This window comes from Oryx dammah, unplaced genomic scaffold (assembly GCF_014754425.2).
Source record: "Oryx dammah isolate SB20612 unplaced genomic scaffold, SCBI_Odam_1.1 HiC_scaffold_2, whole genome shotgun sequence".
In the NCBI taxonomy this organism is placed as follows: Eukaryota; Metazoa; Chordata; class Mammalia; order Artiodactyla; family Bovidae; genus Oryx; species Oryx dammah.
This window is the reverse complement of record NW_024070186.1, coordinates 98956916-98975259: the sequence shown is the minus strand read 5'-3', so window position 1 is coordinate 98975259 and position 18344 is coordinate 98956916. Positions and strand designations below refer to the sequence as shown.

The 18344-nt window shown below is 39.5% G+C and overlaps 1 non-coding gene across 1 annotated transcript; it reads left to right on the top strand.

The window, feature by feature from the left end:
• Positions 1 to 17209: 17209 nt before the first annotated feature.
• On the top strand, positions 17210 to 17281 carry TRNAC-GCA. Its single transcript has one exon. It is a non-coding gene; the product is annotated as a tRNA-Cys (tRNA).
• Positions 17282 to 18344: the final 1063 nt, after the last annotated feature.

Here is an 18344-nt window from a genome sequence, read left to right as displayed (position 1 = left end):
TTCAGAGGGCAAAACTACTTTCCTGGGGCAGTTACAGAAAAACAAACTGAAAAGGAAAACACAGATTAATATTTCAGTATTTCAACAGAACATTCAAACATGTATTCAACAAGATACTACAGAAGTAGTAATATTTTCACTCAGATGAATGGTGCTTTTAGAAATGGGTCCTCTAGCACTCCGCAGGTCTGGGAAAGGTCCCTCTTCAGAAAGGCTCCGCTCAAATTCAAAGAACAATGCACTTGAGAAAATCCTGAGTTTAGGGATGTTATTACTGGAGTCACACCTTGAAAAGGGAGACATGCCTGGAAGCACACAGTCCTGAATCGTGTCTGAACGGTAAACATTCAGGAAGACTTTTTCCTGCTCCAGCCCCTGCCTCCAGGAGCATGTCAGCAATAATTTTGGTTAGCTAGCCAAAGGCTTGCCCTGCCCTACCTGAGTCCTGCCAGGAGCAGCTGCCTTTGAAAACAGCAAAAATAGCTTTCTGTGTTAGGAGGAAGCAACAGGACCCCCTGGCACTGAGCAGACCTCACACTTCTTCTTGCCACTTGTTTACAGCATGATGTAGGGAAAGTGAGGTCAAGGAGCTGCTGTTGTTGCCTCTTTAAGGTCCAGGGGACCAGGGAGATGATCTTCAGAACAGATACCTGATCACTGCCCTCGGTACCCATAAGACTTAGACCTGACATGTGGCTTCAGAGGGGTTCTGCCAAAACCCCCTGTTATCCTGAGAATGCCAAACTTAAAAGTCTAAAATGATGTAGATTTTCATATCTAAACAAGAGAGGTTTTCTAGCAAAGTACAGATTATATTTCCATAGGATACTCTTTTTTTTTTTTTTCACTTAGATCAAGCAACCAAAACCTAAGCCCTTAGTCTCTGACTTGTTTCTTTTAGCAACCTCACTTTACAGATGAGGTAAACTGAGGCTCAGAGAAATTAAGTAACTTGTTTTAGGTCCTACAGGTAGTACGTTATATAATTCAGAATTACAAGCGATGATTTCTGAACGACTTGATCCATTTGTGGCCTTTTTGGATATATATTTCACAAAAACATTTTTGGTTTATTATTTTAAGATAGATACTTGAAGAAGCCTGAAACTTCCTAACATTAATAGAGGCTATATCACTGTTAGGACAACCAGACAGCTCTTTATTAAATTCTTAGCAAATTATTTGTCTCTGGAAGACACCAGTATATCACAGTTGGAAAGAGAAATCTAAACAAGCATCCTAATTATTTTACAAAGAATTGCTTTCTGTTTATGAGCTGTTAGCTTAATTTAAGCATTAGTGTGTGTGTACTGGGTGTGTTTGTGTATGTGTGTGTGTTAGAGGTGTCCACAGGGTAAACAAATAAGCTTAATATAGAGCTGAGAAAGGCCAAAGAAAAAGCACATTGTATACAAAAGAACTACTAGCATGTTCTGTAGCTTTGAAAAACATTGTGGCCAAACAAAGTGTTCTGCCAGGGGCAACATGGTTTAGCGTTCTATCATCTCAATGTGAGCAGGTTATTTTCAGGTTCTATTGGGCTTCAAGGCCCAGTCTAATAAACCCTGTTCTTGTGTACCCGTGTTGTATAATAAGATTAACAGTTCCATTTGGAAAGCTGAAAGGGAAGAGCTAATTTTTAATTCCTTTCATCAAAGTGTACATTTTTCAGAAAAATTCTTAGCCCTGAACGATGCCTCTAAAGAGGGAAGTAAAAGGTATATTTTTTTTTGAGAAGTTGTAGCATCTTTATAGCATCTTTTTGAGTTGATTTAAGGTTTTATTAGGACTAAGTAATAGTGCTGTGCTGTGTGCTTAGTCGAGTCCTGCTCTTTGCAGCCCCACGGACTGTAGCCCACCAGGCTCCTCTGTCCATGGGGATTGTCCAGGCAAGCATACTCGAGTGGGTTGTCATGCCCTCCTCCAGGGGATCTTTCTAACCCAGGGATTGAACCCAGGTGTCCCACATTTCAGGTGAATTCTTTACTGTCTGAGCCACCTGAGAAGCCCAAGAATGCTGGAGTGGGTAGCCTATCCCTTCTTCAGGGGACCTTCCCAACCCAGGAATGGAACCAGGATCTCCTGCATTGCAGGCAGATTCTTTACCAGCTGAACTACCAGGGAAGCCCCAAGTAATAATAACCACTGCTAATTGAATGCTTACTATGCACAAGTACCATACAGGCATGATTTCATTTAATCACTAAGGAAGTCTCAGGATATAGGCAGCATTTTTCATCATTCAGAAACAGAAACTGGGTTTCAGAGATTTTAAATAATTTGCTTTAAAGAACCTTGTGGAAAGTGATGGAGCTTTCTGACCTCAGCTCAAGTCCTTCTGACCCAAACCTTAACCACTACCCATATTGCCTCCCAACAAGACACTAGGAAAAGGATAAATTATCCACATGGGAGAAGAGGGAGTTGGCACCTGATGACCAAGAACAAAGCTGTAATCCTTGGAAGCTGTGACACTTGCTCCTTGGAAGAAAAGCTGTGACCAACCTAGACAGCATATTAAAAAGCAGAGACATTACTTTGCCAACAAAGGTCCGTCTAGTCAAAGCTATGTTTTTTCCAGTAGTCATGTATGCATATGAGATTTGGACTACAAAGAAAGCTGAGGGCCAAAGAATTGATGCTTTTGAACTGTGGTGTTGGAGAAGACTCTTGAGAGTCACTTAGACTGCAAGGAGATCCAATCAGTCAATCCTAAAGTCCTGAATATTCATTGGAAGGACTGATGCTGAAGCTGAAATTCCAATACTTTGACCACCTTGTGTGAAGAACTGACTCATTAGAAAAGTCCTTGATGCTGGGCAAGATTGAAGGCAGGAGGAGAAGGCAACAACAGAGGGTGAGATGGTTGGATGGCATCATCGACTCGATGGACATGAGTTTGAGTAAGCCCTGGAAGTTGGTGATGAACAGGGAAGCCTCACATGCTGAAGTCCATGGGGTCGCAATGAGCCGGACATGACTGAGTGACTGAACTGAACTGAACTGAACGGAGAAGGCAATGGCACCCCACTCCAGTGCTCTTGCCTGGAAAATCCCATGGACGGAGGAGCCTGGTGGGCTGCAGTCCATGGGGTCACTAAGAGTCGGACACGACTGAGCAACTTCACTTTCATTTTTCACATTCATGCATTGGAGAAGGATATGGCAACCTACTCCAGTATTCTTGCCTGGAGAATCCCAGGGATGGGGGAGCCTGGTGGGCTGCCGTCTATGGGGTCACACAGAGTCAGACATGACTGACGTGACTTAGCAGCAGCAGCAGAGCCATCCCTCCAAGTTAGAGGACAATTGTAACTTTGATCTTTGCTCTGAAGGGAACTTTCCTTTAAGCACAGTGTGTTTTTTTCCCAGCCTTCAGCTGTGTAATTTGCTAGGGGGGAAAGATACTAAAATTTAATTGCTTTGCAGAAAACACCTCTTTTTTTCATCTCTTGGGGCCATGGGAAAACAGTAAAGAATACAAAAAAGCCGTATAAAACTAGATCACATGTAAAAACTTCTTCTGAGCTAATCACATAAAGATTATTCTGTCCTAAAGAAAAATCACACTGAGGTTCAAATGTGTCTAAAATGAAAGTATCTACAGAAACTTTTTTACTAGTGACATTGATGGCTTTAAATCACAGTAGTCTTCACAAAAAGCTTATTTGAATGTTCATGAAAAGTAAAAATGGTAGCACTCAAAATTGTGAAATTGTGATTAGCTTTTCCACTTGGCATTAACAGGATGAATATTGAGAACATAATGAGAAGCAAAACACAGAAATTTCAGAGGAATATGTAAACATGAGTCCATTTATATAAAATATAAATATGCAAAATTAAATAATATATTTTATAGGAATACAAATATATGCCAAAACAACTGAGAATTTCATGAGAGCAATACTCTCCAAATTCAAGACAGTGAGGGGAAGGAAGGAGGTATAATCTAAATAGGACACACAGAGAGCATTAACTGGGTTTGTCAAGTTTTCTTTCTGAAGTCAGGAGGTGACTGAGGTGTTTCTCTTTCGCTGTTGACATCTTCTGGTTTTTTGAAACATCTCATGATTTTAAAAATTTTCCCTGTTTTCCCTGAGATCAACACGCCCCCTCCAATTGAGCAAAGGTCTGTTCAGCATTGGAGTACATTGCTTTCTTTTGACCTGAGAACTCATATCTCAGATTAAACACTAAAGACAATTCACAAGATTCTGTTCTGGAAGGATGTGGAGCTGTCCTAAATCTGCAGCCTGGGCCCTCTTCAGCAACATTCAGAAGTTCACTAGTGTGGATTCCATGACTCTGCCCTCACCCTCCGTCCTGGGGGCTAGTGAAGGAGTGCTGACTTCCAAAGACAGAGAGATTTGGGTTTCATGTCTAGCCTTAACACTTTCTAGCCTTGATTTCATTTGTAGAGTGGACCTAATAAGACAAACCTCCTCACTGGATTTTTACAAGGATGGAATTAGTTACCACTCACAAAATAGTGCCCGGCATGCAAAAACACTCCTAAATAAGGTTGCCATGGTTTATGTAAATCACCAGTCTAGGAAAATCCATTCTGATTCTTTACTTGATCTTACTTTCTCCCAGCTGTCTGACATTTTCAAATTTGCTTTGTAACTAAATATTTTCATTCAAATCAGTTTCCTGAGACTCACGGTAACATGCCTAATTCATTGTTTGGATAGCCCACGTTCTAATTATTTCTGAACTTTTAAACAAAGAAATAAAAAATGTTCTACTTATTCATGTTTCTTTCATTTTTAAAAGTACTAGTTGAGGTCATGAGACCATTACCTCAGAATGCTCAGACGTTATTAAAACAAATTATGCTGGGTCACTGCGAGGGGAGCCCCAACACTCATTCCAGCAGAGGAGGCTGGGAGGCCCCCTGGGAAGGAGTGAAAGAATGGATCTTTTGTTGGCTCACACATGACATTATTTAGAAATAGCTTATTTTGCTAATATGACCAGATGTCTCCTAGTCATATATAAAAACATTCTAACCCACACTCATTTGCTTAACAAGTGTCCACCACAAGGTAGTTAACAAGACCAAAGGGCCTGTGCCTATTTAAGAGTAGACTTTGTTCAAGAATTATATCGTCTGCTGACAACAGCTCTTCCTTAGAAGTGCTAGAACCCTCATGTTAATGGGAAAAGTACTTACTTGAGCCAGAGATTGGAGGTTTGAAACTTTACCAACTCCTGATGATGTGGTATGAGTATACTGTTTAATTTCTAGGTCTCTCTTTCTTCATTTGTAAAGCAGGGGTAATAATATGCCTCCCAAGGAGTTCTGATAAGATTTGAGTGAATACTATGAAAGCATTTGGAACAGAAACAGATACATAACAGGCATTCAACAAATGTTAGGTGAAGTATTAGTTGACTCAGTAGATCAACTTGGATATGTTATCTTCAAATTTCAGATCCTAGTTTCAAGATGATAGGTATGATAATGTAGTGGAAAAAAAGTATTAGACTTTGAGTCAAGAAACATAACAAAATTGTACTTATTACTCTCTCTGTGGCTTTGTACAGATTCCTTAACTTTTCTAAGTTCTATTTACTGAATGTATAAGTTAGGGCATAATAATATCCTCTCTTTCCACATCCTAGGATTTGGAGAGAAGCAAAATTTGTGTTTCCCCAATCTTCAGATTATGTATTCCTTCTGTTTCTAAAAGTAACAAATACTGTTAAGTGTATGGTTCGTTTTCTCAAATTACTACCTTCTAATGGAATGGATGACCTTCAAAAGAATCCGGTGGAAGAATTGTAGCTAGATTCTGGAATTCCGTCTGAGGGGACACTTGGGGACACTTTATACGCAAAAGCAAACAGAATGCTAGTTCCTCCACACAGAACGCTAGTAACAGTCATGGTTAAGACAACCATCCATCTCTGGAGAAATGCCACCACCTTCCTGACCTTGTGCTTTTCAAGTTCAATAAGGTGGAATAATGCCATAATAATTTAAATACCAGAACTACCTTTACTAAGACCCTGAGTAATAGTTCCTGAACACTCTACAAATCAAATTTTATAGGCAATTGGCTACATTATTGAGTAAAGAATAAGGCTCATGAAAGCCTGACTTCTTTAACAGTTCAGACCCAGTGAACTGGGTGATATTCTAAAACATGGTGTATGCATGAAGGTTTACATAATATTGCCTGGAGAACAATAACTTGAGTTAGATTTTCATTTAATTGAATAGAAAATATGTAATTTATTTTCTTCCATTGGAAAAAAAAACTTTAATGTCTAAATAATATGTTAATACATTCTTACTTGAAAATAGTTTAAATCCAACTAACTTCTTGTTTAATGATAGGAAAATGGTATCTCATTGCTGTCTTTATTTGTATTTCTTTGGTTAGTAGTAATATTGAGCATCTTTCCAGGAATAATAATGATTTTCTCTTTAATAAATTATCTTCTGGTATATTCATAAACTCTAATTATTCTGTTCTTTCAATCTTTTTTTCATTTTCCAATAGTTTTCCAGTGTTTCAATATTTTGGAGTTGGAGCTCATCTTCCAGTTATATAGATCTTTTTGTGAATTTATCACACAAGGAAATATCTAATTGCATATGATGCCTGTGACCAAATGACATCTGCTACTCTCCATTTCTTGGAGATGAGGAAATAAAACCACAAAATGTATAAAGCCAGATCAAAAATCCAGATCTTTGGATTCAGTACATTTCCTTCTGAAGCTCTGCAGTTACACACAGATCCCATAGAAGCCTAGACTATTTGAGGGAAATTAATTTAGGCAAGAATGATAAAATTTAGCACCTCATTTCACAGATGAGAAAAGTAAGGTATGAAAAATTGAAATACCTGTGACCTGATACAAGAACACAGGCATTCAGGCTCTAGTTGGGATTCTCTCCACTACTCCATGTAAGTTTCCATAATGGCAGCATTTCATAAAAAATTTCTAATGTTTTATCCCTATTAGTTACCTGGAGGAGGAAAGAATTCAGAACGCATTCTCTTAACTCATGAAATAACAGGAAATAACATTGTTAAAAGTGACACAGGACACTTGAAAATTAAAGCTTGCCAGTATTTTATTGATATATCTTTGTATTCACTCTGTGAAAAGACAAAGGGAATAGAAATATCCTTGGTTAAAATGAGGGCTTCCCTGGTGACTCAGATGGTCAAGAAGCTGCCTGCGTCCCTGGGTTGGGAAGATAACCTGAAGGAGGGCATGACAACCACTCCAGAATTCTTGCCCAATGGACAGAGGAGCCTGGCAGGCTGGTGGGCTACATTCCATGGGGTCTCAAAGAGTCAGACAAATGATACATTCTGCTCATCAACTGTCTGTCTATAGGGTATTTCAAGCATTTCATGACTGGTGTTGCATATACAATAAGTAAGGATTGTCATTGCTGTTTAGTCGCTAAGTCATGTCTGACTTTTTGTTACCCCATGGACTGCATTAGTCAGGCTTCCCTGTCCTCCACTATCTCCCCAAGTTTACTTAAACTCATGTCCATTGAGTTGGTGATGCCATCCAACCACCTCATCCTCTGCCATCCCCTTCTCCTCCTGCCCTCAATCTTTCCCAACATCAGTGTCTTTTCCAGTGAGTTGGCTTTTCACATCAATTGGCTGAAGTATTGGAGCTTCAGCTTCAGTATCAGTCCTTCAAGTGAATATTCAGGATTGATTTCCTTTAGGATTAATTGGTTTGATCTCCTTGCAATCCAAGGGATTCTCAAGAGTCTTCTCCAGCACCACAGTTCAAAAGCATCAATTCTTTGGTGCTCAGCCTTCTTTATGATCCAGCTCTCACATCTGTACATGACTAGTAGAAAAACCATAGTTTTGACTATACAGATCTTTGCTGGCAAAGTGATGTGTCTGCTTTTTAATATGCTGTCTGGGTTTGTCATAGCTTGGGCAAATATATTTGGGATGAGCAGTCATAACTATCTTGAGGACTTCTCTGAAACAGAAACTGATTTAAATTCTTTCTTTTATTGGGATACTTCACACCTTTGTTTTTGGTATTCTGAGCTGGGAAATAATATAAACTTTGTGTTTCAACAGTCCTCTTATTTCATCCAATCCTACTTTCCTTTGCCTGTGTAAAGGACAAGAATACATTACCTGTGTCTCAAACTTCAACACTGTTGTAACTACTCTTGGAAAATAGGTATAAAAAGTTGTTCTTAAACAGACACCAGTACAGATCTGCAGGGTAAGTTGCAGATAAGTTGCAGATAAAGTAAGCAAGGAAAAAGGAGTCCTACAGGGTCATGAGCCAAAAAACCTGAATGAATAATTCCTGATTGTTCCTGGGTCCCCAAATTGGTTATCTTCCAGCCTATATGTGTTCCGTTTGCAGTCCTAGGGCAAATTCTTTAAGCTTTTTGGTTTCATTTTCCATTTCAGTTTGTTTTAAATAATAGGTCAGAACACATGTCTTGAATAGTCTAGGATCTAAAACATATGTTTGTACAATGAGACCACAGAGGTAGAACTACATAACCTAAGCCAGTTTTCTTTTTAGCAGAGACTTTAGATGTCTGCTCAACACATTTATTTGTAAAGTATTATTCGTTCATCCAATATGTCATGCTGTCAAAAAACATACCAATGAAGAAGACCAAGTTCCTATTCTCCTGGAGTATATAATGTTGGAGAGCAAATGTCTCAATCATAAATGCCTTTTCTCTATACACAGAGAATACTAGTTTAAAGAACTAGATGTTCAAAAAAGGTAAGGGACATGAAATCAAGTTGAAGGGGAGTACACTTTCCCTTTTAAGCTACTCTTTGTTTTTTCTTTTTAGCTACTCTTAAACCAAGAAGAATCTTTACCAATTACCTTCAGGCCCTTAAATAAGAGCCATTGACCTGTCAACTGTATGGATGACTCAGGTCTACTTTATATAAAACACTCCTTTGTACCCTATAGTTGTGTGATTCTCCTATTCATGCACATACTTTCTTGGCTCTAGAGCAGAAACATAGACACAAAACTCATTTCTCAGGTAAGCCTATCTTTTTCTTTTGGTGAGGAAGGTTCTATCTGCTCAGATATTCCTCCCTTTAACTTAGTACAGGTATCTTTCCTCACTAACTTTGCAGGTACTTTCCTGCTCCTTCTGGAGATTTCTGCTCCTAGAACAATTATACTCTTCCTCTTACCCTTCCCAAATTTCTAGAAGAGGATTGAGGAAGAAACCGTGTTGTAGGAAAACCCTGAATTAGAACTCTGGACCCTACCAGTTAATAATTTGAATTTCAGTGTTCTTGATTATAAAATAGACAGTGAAATAATGTGTGTTGTTTGCTCAGTTGTGTTCTACTCTTTGTGACCTCATAGACTGTACCCTTCCAGGCTCCTCTGTCCATGGGACTTCATTTCTTCCTCCAGGGGATCTTCCCTACCCAGGTTATAAAGTCATTGAAAATTACCTGCCTTGTCAGATCAATCAAATGTAAATCAGGTGCTTCTATAAATATCAGCTCTTTTTTCTAATTTAACCTTAAATTCCTCCTCTAGGCTGTCGATCATTCCATTCTGGTCTGGTCCACAGTCACCTTTCTTACTTTTTAAATAAGTTTCCATGGCTCTAGCCCGTGAATATCACTCCGGACCAGTTCTCTCTGACCTGGGAGAGAGGTCAGAGAGATAGTGACTTCACTTGGTCCAACCAATTTATCCAAGTGAAGCTGAGGTTTTTCCACTAGTACCATCACTCATTGTTGTAAACTTTACTACTTTTTCAGGGGATCTCCACTGTGAACCTCCTACAGGTCCTGGTAAACAGGTAAATTAGTTTGCTGCTGCTGCTGCTGCTAAGTCACTTCAATCGTGTCCGACTCTGTGCGACCCCATAGACGGCAGCCCACCAGGCTCCCTTGTCCCTGGGATTCTCCAGGCAAGAATACTGGAGTGGGGCGCCATTTCCTTCTCCAATGCATGAAAGTGAAAAGTCAAAGTGAAGTTGCTCAGTTGTGTCCGACTCTTCGCAACCCCATAGACTGCAGCCTACCAGGCTCCTTCATCCATGGGATTTTCCAGGCAAGAGTACTGGAGTGGGGTGCCGTTGCCCCACAGACTGAGTGGCTTAAGAAACAAAAGTTTATTTTTTCACAGTTCTGGAGGCTAGAAGTCCAAGACCAAGGCATCAGCAGGTTTGGTTTCTTCTGAGACCTCTCTCCTTGTCTTGCAGACGTCCATCTTTCCACTGTGTCCTCACGTGCACATGGTCTTCAGTCTGTGTGTGCATATCTTTGCTGTCTCTTTGTGTGTCCTGTTCTCATTTCCTTTAAGGACATCAGTCAGGTTAGAGTCCATCATCATGACCTCATGTTAACTTAATTGCCTTCTTAAAGGCCCTCTTTCCAAATACAGTCAAATTCTGATGCACAGGGTGTTAGGACTTTAACGTCCACATATGAATTTGGGGGCAAGAACATCAGCCCATGACAACTGGTTCTTGGCAAGGGCAGGGGCAGAGCCCTGATTTGCATGCAGCATGGTGCAAGTATTCCCATCATAGCCTACTTCAAGCTATCAGTCATGTAGTAACAGTGCACAAATATCCTGAACACTTAAGAATCAATCTCACAAGCTGCTAAGAGCTGGTTCTGGCACATAGATGATACAGATGCCAGCCAAATGTCCCTTCTTTTGTTGAAGGAACTGTCCTTGTATTCTGTAACCACCATCAAACTTCACAGGATGTTCTACTGTGGCTTTCTTCCAGCTGAGGGACATCTCTAGTTTGTAGCCCATTTGCAGTGTGGAAATTATTAACATAACCTTGAGCTCAGTAAATTCCCCAGCCCTTCAATGATTAGATTACAAATCCATTCACCTTATCAAGATGGTAACCCATTCTTTCTACCCACGGCCCCCTTTTTTTACCATGTTAAACTCACTGATACTTATTTAAACCATGAGACATATATACAAATAATTTCACTTGGGGCCAAAGAGAGGGAAAAAAACATGTTAAAATTCTCCCCAATTCTCAAATGCTCTTTTGAGAGAAGTAGGATAAAAAGAGAGGAGAGGCAAACATGAAAAAGGCTAAGATGTGTGCTAGCGTAAAAATGATAGTCTTTATCTTTTACTATCCATGCCCAAAACTTCACGACTATTCACAATACTAGGTAAAAAGAATCTAATATTTTACAATAATTTAAAAATTTTGCAATCGGGAAGAATTCTAGCCAAACGGCACCAAAAAGAACAAATCCCCTTTATAATTTCTCATCTTATTTTGACAGCTTTGGAAGAGTAACAGGAAGAATCTCTTGATGAAGAAATTCCCAACTGGGTTCAAGTGAAAACAATTTCTTGAATCTATTTTGTGAGACAATTTCAATTTCTGGGTTTAATCATCCTAAATTAGTTGATTCAGCAAAGTTTTGGGGCTTCAGATCACATAAATATGACAATCTCATTCCAAATTTGTGTCTACATATTTCAGAGTCATTTGTATAATGAATCTATTTGACTTTCTACTTTGATTATGAAATTAACCAGATAACTCTCAGATTTCTATTCTGCTTAGTATGATTGCCAGTCACAATGATCTTCTCCTCCTGATGTTCATCTGCAATGTCATCCTTTCCTACACTAAATAGTATTGACCTGTGTAAACAGTAGAATATCATGTAGAAATGACATAGAAGACATTGCAGCTTCTACTTTTTTCTCTTGGATTATTCACAACTTTCATATAATATTGTTGTTCAGTTGCCAAGTGGTGACCGACTCTTTGTGACCCCATGGACTGCAGCACACCAGGCTTCCCTGTCCTTCACCATTATATTTCATATAATGAGGACTCTCAGCCCTTTAGAGAGACTTATATGGTAGGGGTGGGCAATGACCTCCTGTCAACCTCAGGCATCAACTGTCAGCATGTTAGTGAACCCTCTTGGAGGGGGATTCTCAGGCCCAGTCAAGTCTTCAAATGGTAGCAGCCCCAGCTCTCATCTTGACTGCAAGCTCATGAGCAATTTCAAGCCAGAACCACCCAACTAAGCTAACCCTGAGTCCCTGAGCTACAGAAATTGAAATAATAGATGTTTTTTGTTTTAAACTTATAAGTCTGTGGAGTAATTTATTATGCAGCAATAGAAATGAATATCAGGTAGGCATTTAAAACCCAGTATTCAGAGAGCCAGAGTTTATAAACTGCTCAGGATCAGTGAATGCAAAAAAGTCTCCATTTTAATCCCTGTGATACAGTTTATTAGGTTTCTGAAACTCCCTGGCCTTTGAACTGCTCTGCTATATTGACTAATTCTCCACCTTCTGGGCCTTGATGAGAAACAGAGAATTTTGTTTACTCAGAAAATGCAAGATACCTACTTTGTCAGTTACTCTGGCAGCTGTTGAACAAGTGTGCTAGACACAATTCATCAGATGCAGCTGTTCATCTAGGGTCTTGAATTAAGGTCTAGTGATGCAAACAGGAAGACAGTGAGAGATAGAGGAAGTGTCCAATACCCATGGCAGTAATGGTGGTATTGTAAGTTACACCATCCACTGTGGACCGGCAGCTCTGACAGCAATGCTCTTCCTCATTAGACTGGTTTGGTCTAGCCACAGAGATTCCATGAACCACCTAATATTCCTTAATAAACTTCTTTTGTGTTTTAAGCATCATCTACAGTACGGGTTCTACCTCATGGTAGTAACACTGGAAATCAAAAGAGCATGGGATACCACAAAATTGCCAGTTGGAATTGCCTGAGAAGAAGAGATGACCTCATTCTGACCAGTTGACTCTATCTTCAAAGGCACAACTTAATTGTCAGGGAGAAGCTGAGTCATGATATGGAAATAAAAATGTTAAAGGACATAGTTTAGTTAAAATAAACCATTGCAGGTATGCATCAGTGAGCCAGGAGTTTGGAATCCTTGAATACTGGTGATTTATAAATGAAACATTCTTTTTGTTCAGTAGTTTTATAATTATAGGGTTTTGTTGTTGAGTTTTTAAAAATATTTATTTACTCCTTTGCCTGTGTGGGGTCTTGGTTGCGACGCACAATCTCTTCGTTGCATCATGTGGGATTTTTGGTTGCAGCGCAGACCCTCTAGTTGTGGGGTGTGGGCTCTGTAGTTGCAGCACCCTGCAGACTTAGTTGCTTCACAGCATGTGGACTCAGTTCCCCGACCAGGTATTGACCTGTGTCCCCTGCATAGCAAGATGGATTCTTAACCATTGGACCACCTGGGAAGTTCCTGTAGGTTTTTCTTTTCTTTTTTTATTCTTTTTTTTTTAACTAGAGGAAAATTTGTTTACAATGTTATGATAGTTTCTGCCATATGTGAAAGGTTTGAAATAGTTTTTCAAATTATTTGAGTTAATTTGTGTTATATAGCACAGGAAGCCCTATAGGTTTATGAACTTGCTAAACACAGGGAGTTCTATAGGTTTATAAACTTACTAAAAATTATTTCAACCCTTTGATGTACTTCAAAAAAGAGAGGTGTCAAGAACTGAAGAACAAAATTAATTTTAAAGCCCTACAAGTTAAAGCAAGGACTCAGAAAATGCCATTTTATTTGCACACAACTTAGAGTACTTGGCATTGAAACCAGCTGTGAAAGTATGAGATAGTCATAAATATTAGCTCTTAATACTGCTTCCCAAATAATTAAAAAGGCATATCCATGACAGAACTTGGATTGTTTGTTTCATCTTTTTCCTCATATGTCTTTGATTAATACTTGAGTTTCAAATCCTCATATTCTGGTATTTTTTAGGCTGGGAAACAGATAAGTAGGGAGGTTAGAGAAATCACCTATATGAAGAATGAATAAAAACGCAGAATCACAGCTTCCTATATGTTAAATTATCCTTGTTTTGCTCCAGCCTTATTGGACTTACCCTTAGTAACCTGTCAGCTCCAAGTTCAGCCCCTCTACATGGCCTTAGCAAGTCCTCCAAATCTTGCCCTACATTTTGGCAAGAAAGTATATCAGATTATCTTACCTTTTATTTTTTAAATCTTTTGGAAATTCTTACTTTTAACTGCAACAGTTAGGATTGGACATGGAACAACAGACTGGTTCCAAATAGGAAAAGGAGTACGTCAAGGCTGTATATTGTCACCATGCTTATTTAACTTACATGCAGAGTACATCATGAAAGACACTGGGCTGGAGGAAGCACAAGCTGGAATCAAGATTGCCAGGAGAAATATCAATAACCTCAGATATGCAGATGACACCACCCTTATGGCAGAAAGTGAAGAAAAACTAAAAAACCTCTTGATGACAGTGAAAGAGGAGAAAAAGTTGGCTTAAAGCTCAACGTTCAGAAAACTAAGATCATGGCATCTGGTCCCATCACTTCATGGAAAATAGATGGGGAAACAGTGGAAACAGTGGAAACAGTGGCTGACTTTATTTTGGGGGGCTCCAAAATCACTGCAGATGGTGATTGCAGCCATGCAATTAAAAGACACTTACATTTTGGAAGAAAAATTATGACCAACTTAGACAGCATATTAAAAAGCAGAGACATTATTTTGCCCACAAAGGTCCATCTAATCAAGGTATGGTTTTTCCAGTAGTCATGTATGGATGTGAGAGTTGGACTATAAAGAAAGCTGAGTGCTGAAGAACTGATGCTTTTGAACTATGGTGTTGGAGAAGACTCTTGAGAGTCCCTTGGACTGCAAGGATATCCAACCAGTCCATCCTAAAGGAAGTCAGTCCTGAATATTCACTGGAAGGACTGATGCTAAAGCTGAAACTCCAATACTTTGGCCACCTAATGCAAAAAACTGACTCGTTTGAAAAGACCCTGATGCTGGGAAAGACTGAAGGCAGGAGGAGAAGGGGACAACAGAGGACGGGACAGTTGGATGACTCAATGAACATGAGTTTGAGTAAACTCTGGGAGTTGGTGATAGACAGGGAGGCCTGGCTTGCTGCAGTCCACGGGATCGCAAAGAGTGGGACATGACTGAGTGACTGAACTTTTAACTATACAGAGTACATATATACATTGTGCGTACAAAATCCAAATGTTATAGATAAATTAAAACCTTCCTTCGCTGCTACTCACAGTCCTCTGTGCATTCCTGTAATCCTCCAGACCTTTTTCTATGTATCTATTGGAATATGTAGACACAGCTTTATTCATACTCATTTTAATAGCATGAAAAAAATTACTTCATCAGTTCCTTCTGTCCTCTCTTCTGCCATAGCTGCATCTAAATTTGGTGTTATTTAGAAAAGCATCTGGTCCTTTAAGTCATCTGTCCTGTAGGCATTTGTGGAGAAAACCCCTGTTCCCATTCACCTAGATCTTTAGAACTGAGACTGCCTTTGCCACATCAAGATGGTATAGTAAGAGTCTACCTGTATTGCCTATAAAGCAAGAGAATTTCTGTGATGACTTCCAAGATCTCTGCTGCCTGAACTCCCTTGGGCCTTTCATCTCCTTGGCTCTGCCTGGGAGCAATATTTTCTCACCAAAGGAATCTATACTCTCATCAGTTCAGTTCAGTTCAGTCGCTCAGTCATGTCCAACTCTTTGCGACCCCATGAATCGCAGCACACCAGGCCTCCCTATCCATCACCATCTCCCGGAGTTCACTCAGACTCACGTCCATTGAGTCCGTGATGCCACCCAGCCATCTCATCCTCTGTTGTCCCCTTCTCCTCCTGCCCCCAGTCACTCCCAGCATCAGAGTCTTTTCCAATGAGTCAACTCTTCGCATGAGGTGGCCAAAGTACTGGAGTTTCAGCTTTAGCATCATTCCTTCCAAAGAAATCCCAGGGCTGATCTCCTTCAGAATGGACTGGTTGGATCTCCTTGCAGTCCAAGGGACTCTCAAGAGTCTTCTCCAACACCACAGTTCAAAAGCATCAATTCTTTGGCGCTCAGCCTTCTTCACAGTCCAACTCTCACATCCATACATGACCACAGGAAAAACCACAGCCTTGACTAGACAGACCTTAGTCGGCAAAGTAATGTCTCTGCTTTTGAATATGGTATCTAGGTTGGTCATAACTTTTCTTCCAGGGAGTAAGCATCTTTTAATTTCATGGCTGCAGTCACCATCTGCAGTGATTTTGGAGTCCCAAAAAATAAAGTCTGACACTGTTTCCACTGTTTCCCCATCTATTTCCCATGAAGTGATGGGACCAGATGCCATGATCTTTGTTTTCTGAATGTTGAGCTTTAAGCCAACTTTTTCACTCTCCACTTTCACTTTCATCAAGAGGCTTTTTAGTTCCTCTTCACTTTCTGCCATAAGGGTGGTGTCATCTGCATATCTGAGGTTATTGCTATTTCTCCTGGCAATCTTGATTCCAGCTTGTGTTTCTTCCAGTCCAGCGTTTTTCATGATGTACTCCGCATATAAGATAAATAAGCAGGGTGACAATATACAGCCTTGACGTACTCCTTTTCCTATTTGGAACCAGTCTGTTGTTCCATGTCCAGTTCTACTTGCCCCATTAGCCCTTCTTCTCAGTTCAAGGTGGAGTTTTGTTTTTGTTTTTGTTTTTTTTAAAAAAAAGCATGCTGTGGAGTAAGGTGGGAGAAGACAGAATTCTCTCTATTCCCTTACAAGAACTTACACTTTTGAAAACCAGCCTTAGGAAGAAATATGTATGTGACATTTCTACCTTCTGCCAAAATATTTCTTTCTGCTAGGGTAATGAGCCTGGGATGGTCAAGCTTGATATAGGAAGGGATAAGGACAGAATGAAATTATTAGAAGGATATTGCAAAAAAAAAAAAAAGAGAGTAAACAAAATCATTTTGTACATACTTTATGAAAGTTATATCATCCTATGTGTATTATTCCATAACTTGCCTTTTCTTATTCTGTATGCCTTAAAGATATTTCCATGTTTCTCTATATAGCTCTACATTGTTCATTCAATGGTCATTTATTGAGCCTTTATTGTGTGCCAGGGGCTTGTGTATATCGCATGGAAAAACAAGTGAAGTCTCATTCTTGTTAGTCTTACTTGTTAGGGAGAAAGATAACAGTTAAATGTACATGTGCATGAGAAATATAACATGAAATGATGGGAATTACAAAGAAAATGGGATGAAAGGATAGAGAAAGGGGTGGCTTTTTAGACAGAGAGAACTTCTCTGCAGAGGCAACTTCATTCTTTTTTTTTTTCTTTTCAGCTGCTTCATGATATTGCATCCCCAAAGGTATCCCTGGTGGCTCAGATGGTAAAGTATCTGCCTGCAATGCAGGAGACCCAGGTTAGATCCCTGGCTTGGGAAGATCCCCTGGAGAAGGGAATGGCAACCCACTCCAGTATTCTTACCTGGAGAATCCCATGGACAGAGGAACTTGGAGGGCTAAAACCCATGGGTTCACAAAGAGTTGGACAACTGAGTGACTAAGCCTGCATGCAAAGAAGATAGTGAGGTTTGTTTCCCATTTTTATTGCCACAAAGCATGTTGTACTATTTACCTCCTTGTGCACATGTATGGTCTTTGAATAGATACTGAAAACTAGAATTACTTGGTCATACTTGCAAACTGCTCTCTGAAATAACCATACGATTTATACTCCCATCACAAACTGCTTATTCACTGTAACTCTCTTAGTTAATTCTATCAAAATTGCTAATTTTGACAATCTGATATGTGGGAAAAAAATGATACCTTTATTTTTTAGTAATTGGCACTTCCCTGATTCTTACTTAGGTTGAATATCATTTTATATGTTTACTAGACATTTAAATTTCCTGTCTTGTAAAATGGCTTTTTGTATCCAGTGTCCATGTATCTACAGGATCTTTGGTCTTTTCCCTTTGATTTTTTGGAGCTGATGTGTTCAGGGTAATAGTATTTTACCTTATATATGTAGCAAATATTTTCTCCCATTATTTGTTCTTATCTTTGTCATATAAAGCTGCTTTTATTTATATATCAAATGTATCTGTATATCCTTATAATAATCATACCTCCATCAGCCTTTTTGATTTTGAGTTTGTAAATTTAAATTCAGGATACATTTCTTGAGTATTCAGTATATGTATGGAGAAGGAAATGGCAACCCACTCCAGTATTCTTGCCTGGAGAATCCCAGGGACAGAGGAGCCTGTGGGCTGCTGTCTATGGGGTCATACAGAGTCAGACACGACTGAAGCGACTTAGCAGCAGCAGCAGTATGTATAAGACACTGTGCTAGGCAATTTAGAAGATATAAAAATAAGAGACAGGCCATCATGGGTCTCACAGTTTGGTGTTGGAAATACATGGGCACAAATCTGCCAAGTCCTATGAAAAGAAGCACTTCAGTGGAGCAATGCCTAGCTCAGAACAAGGCACCAGGAA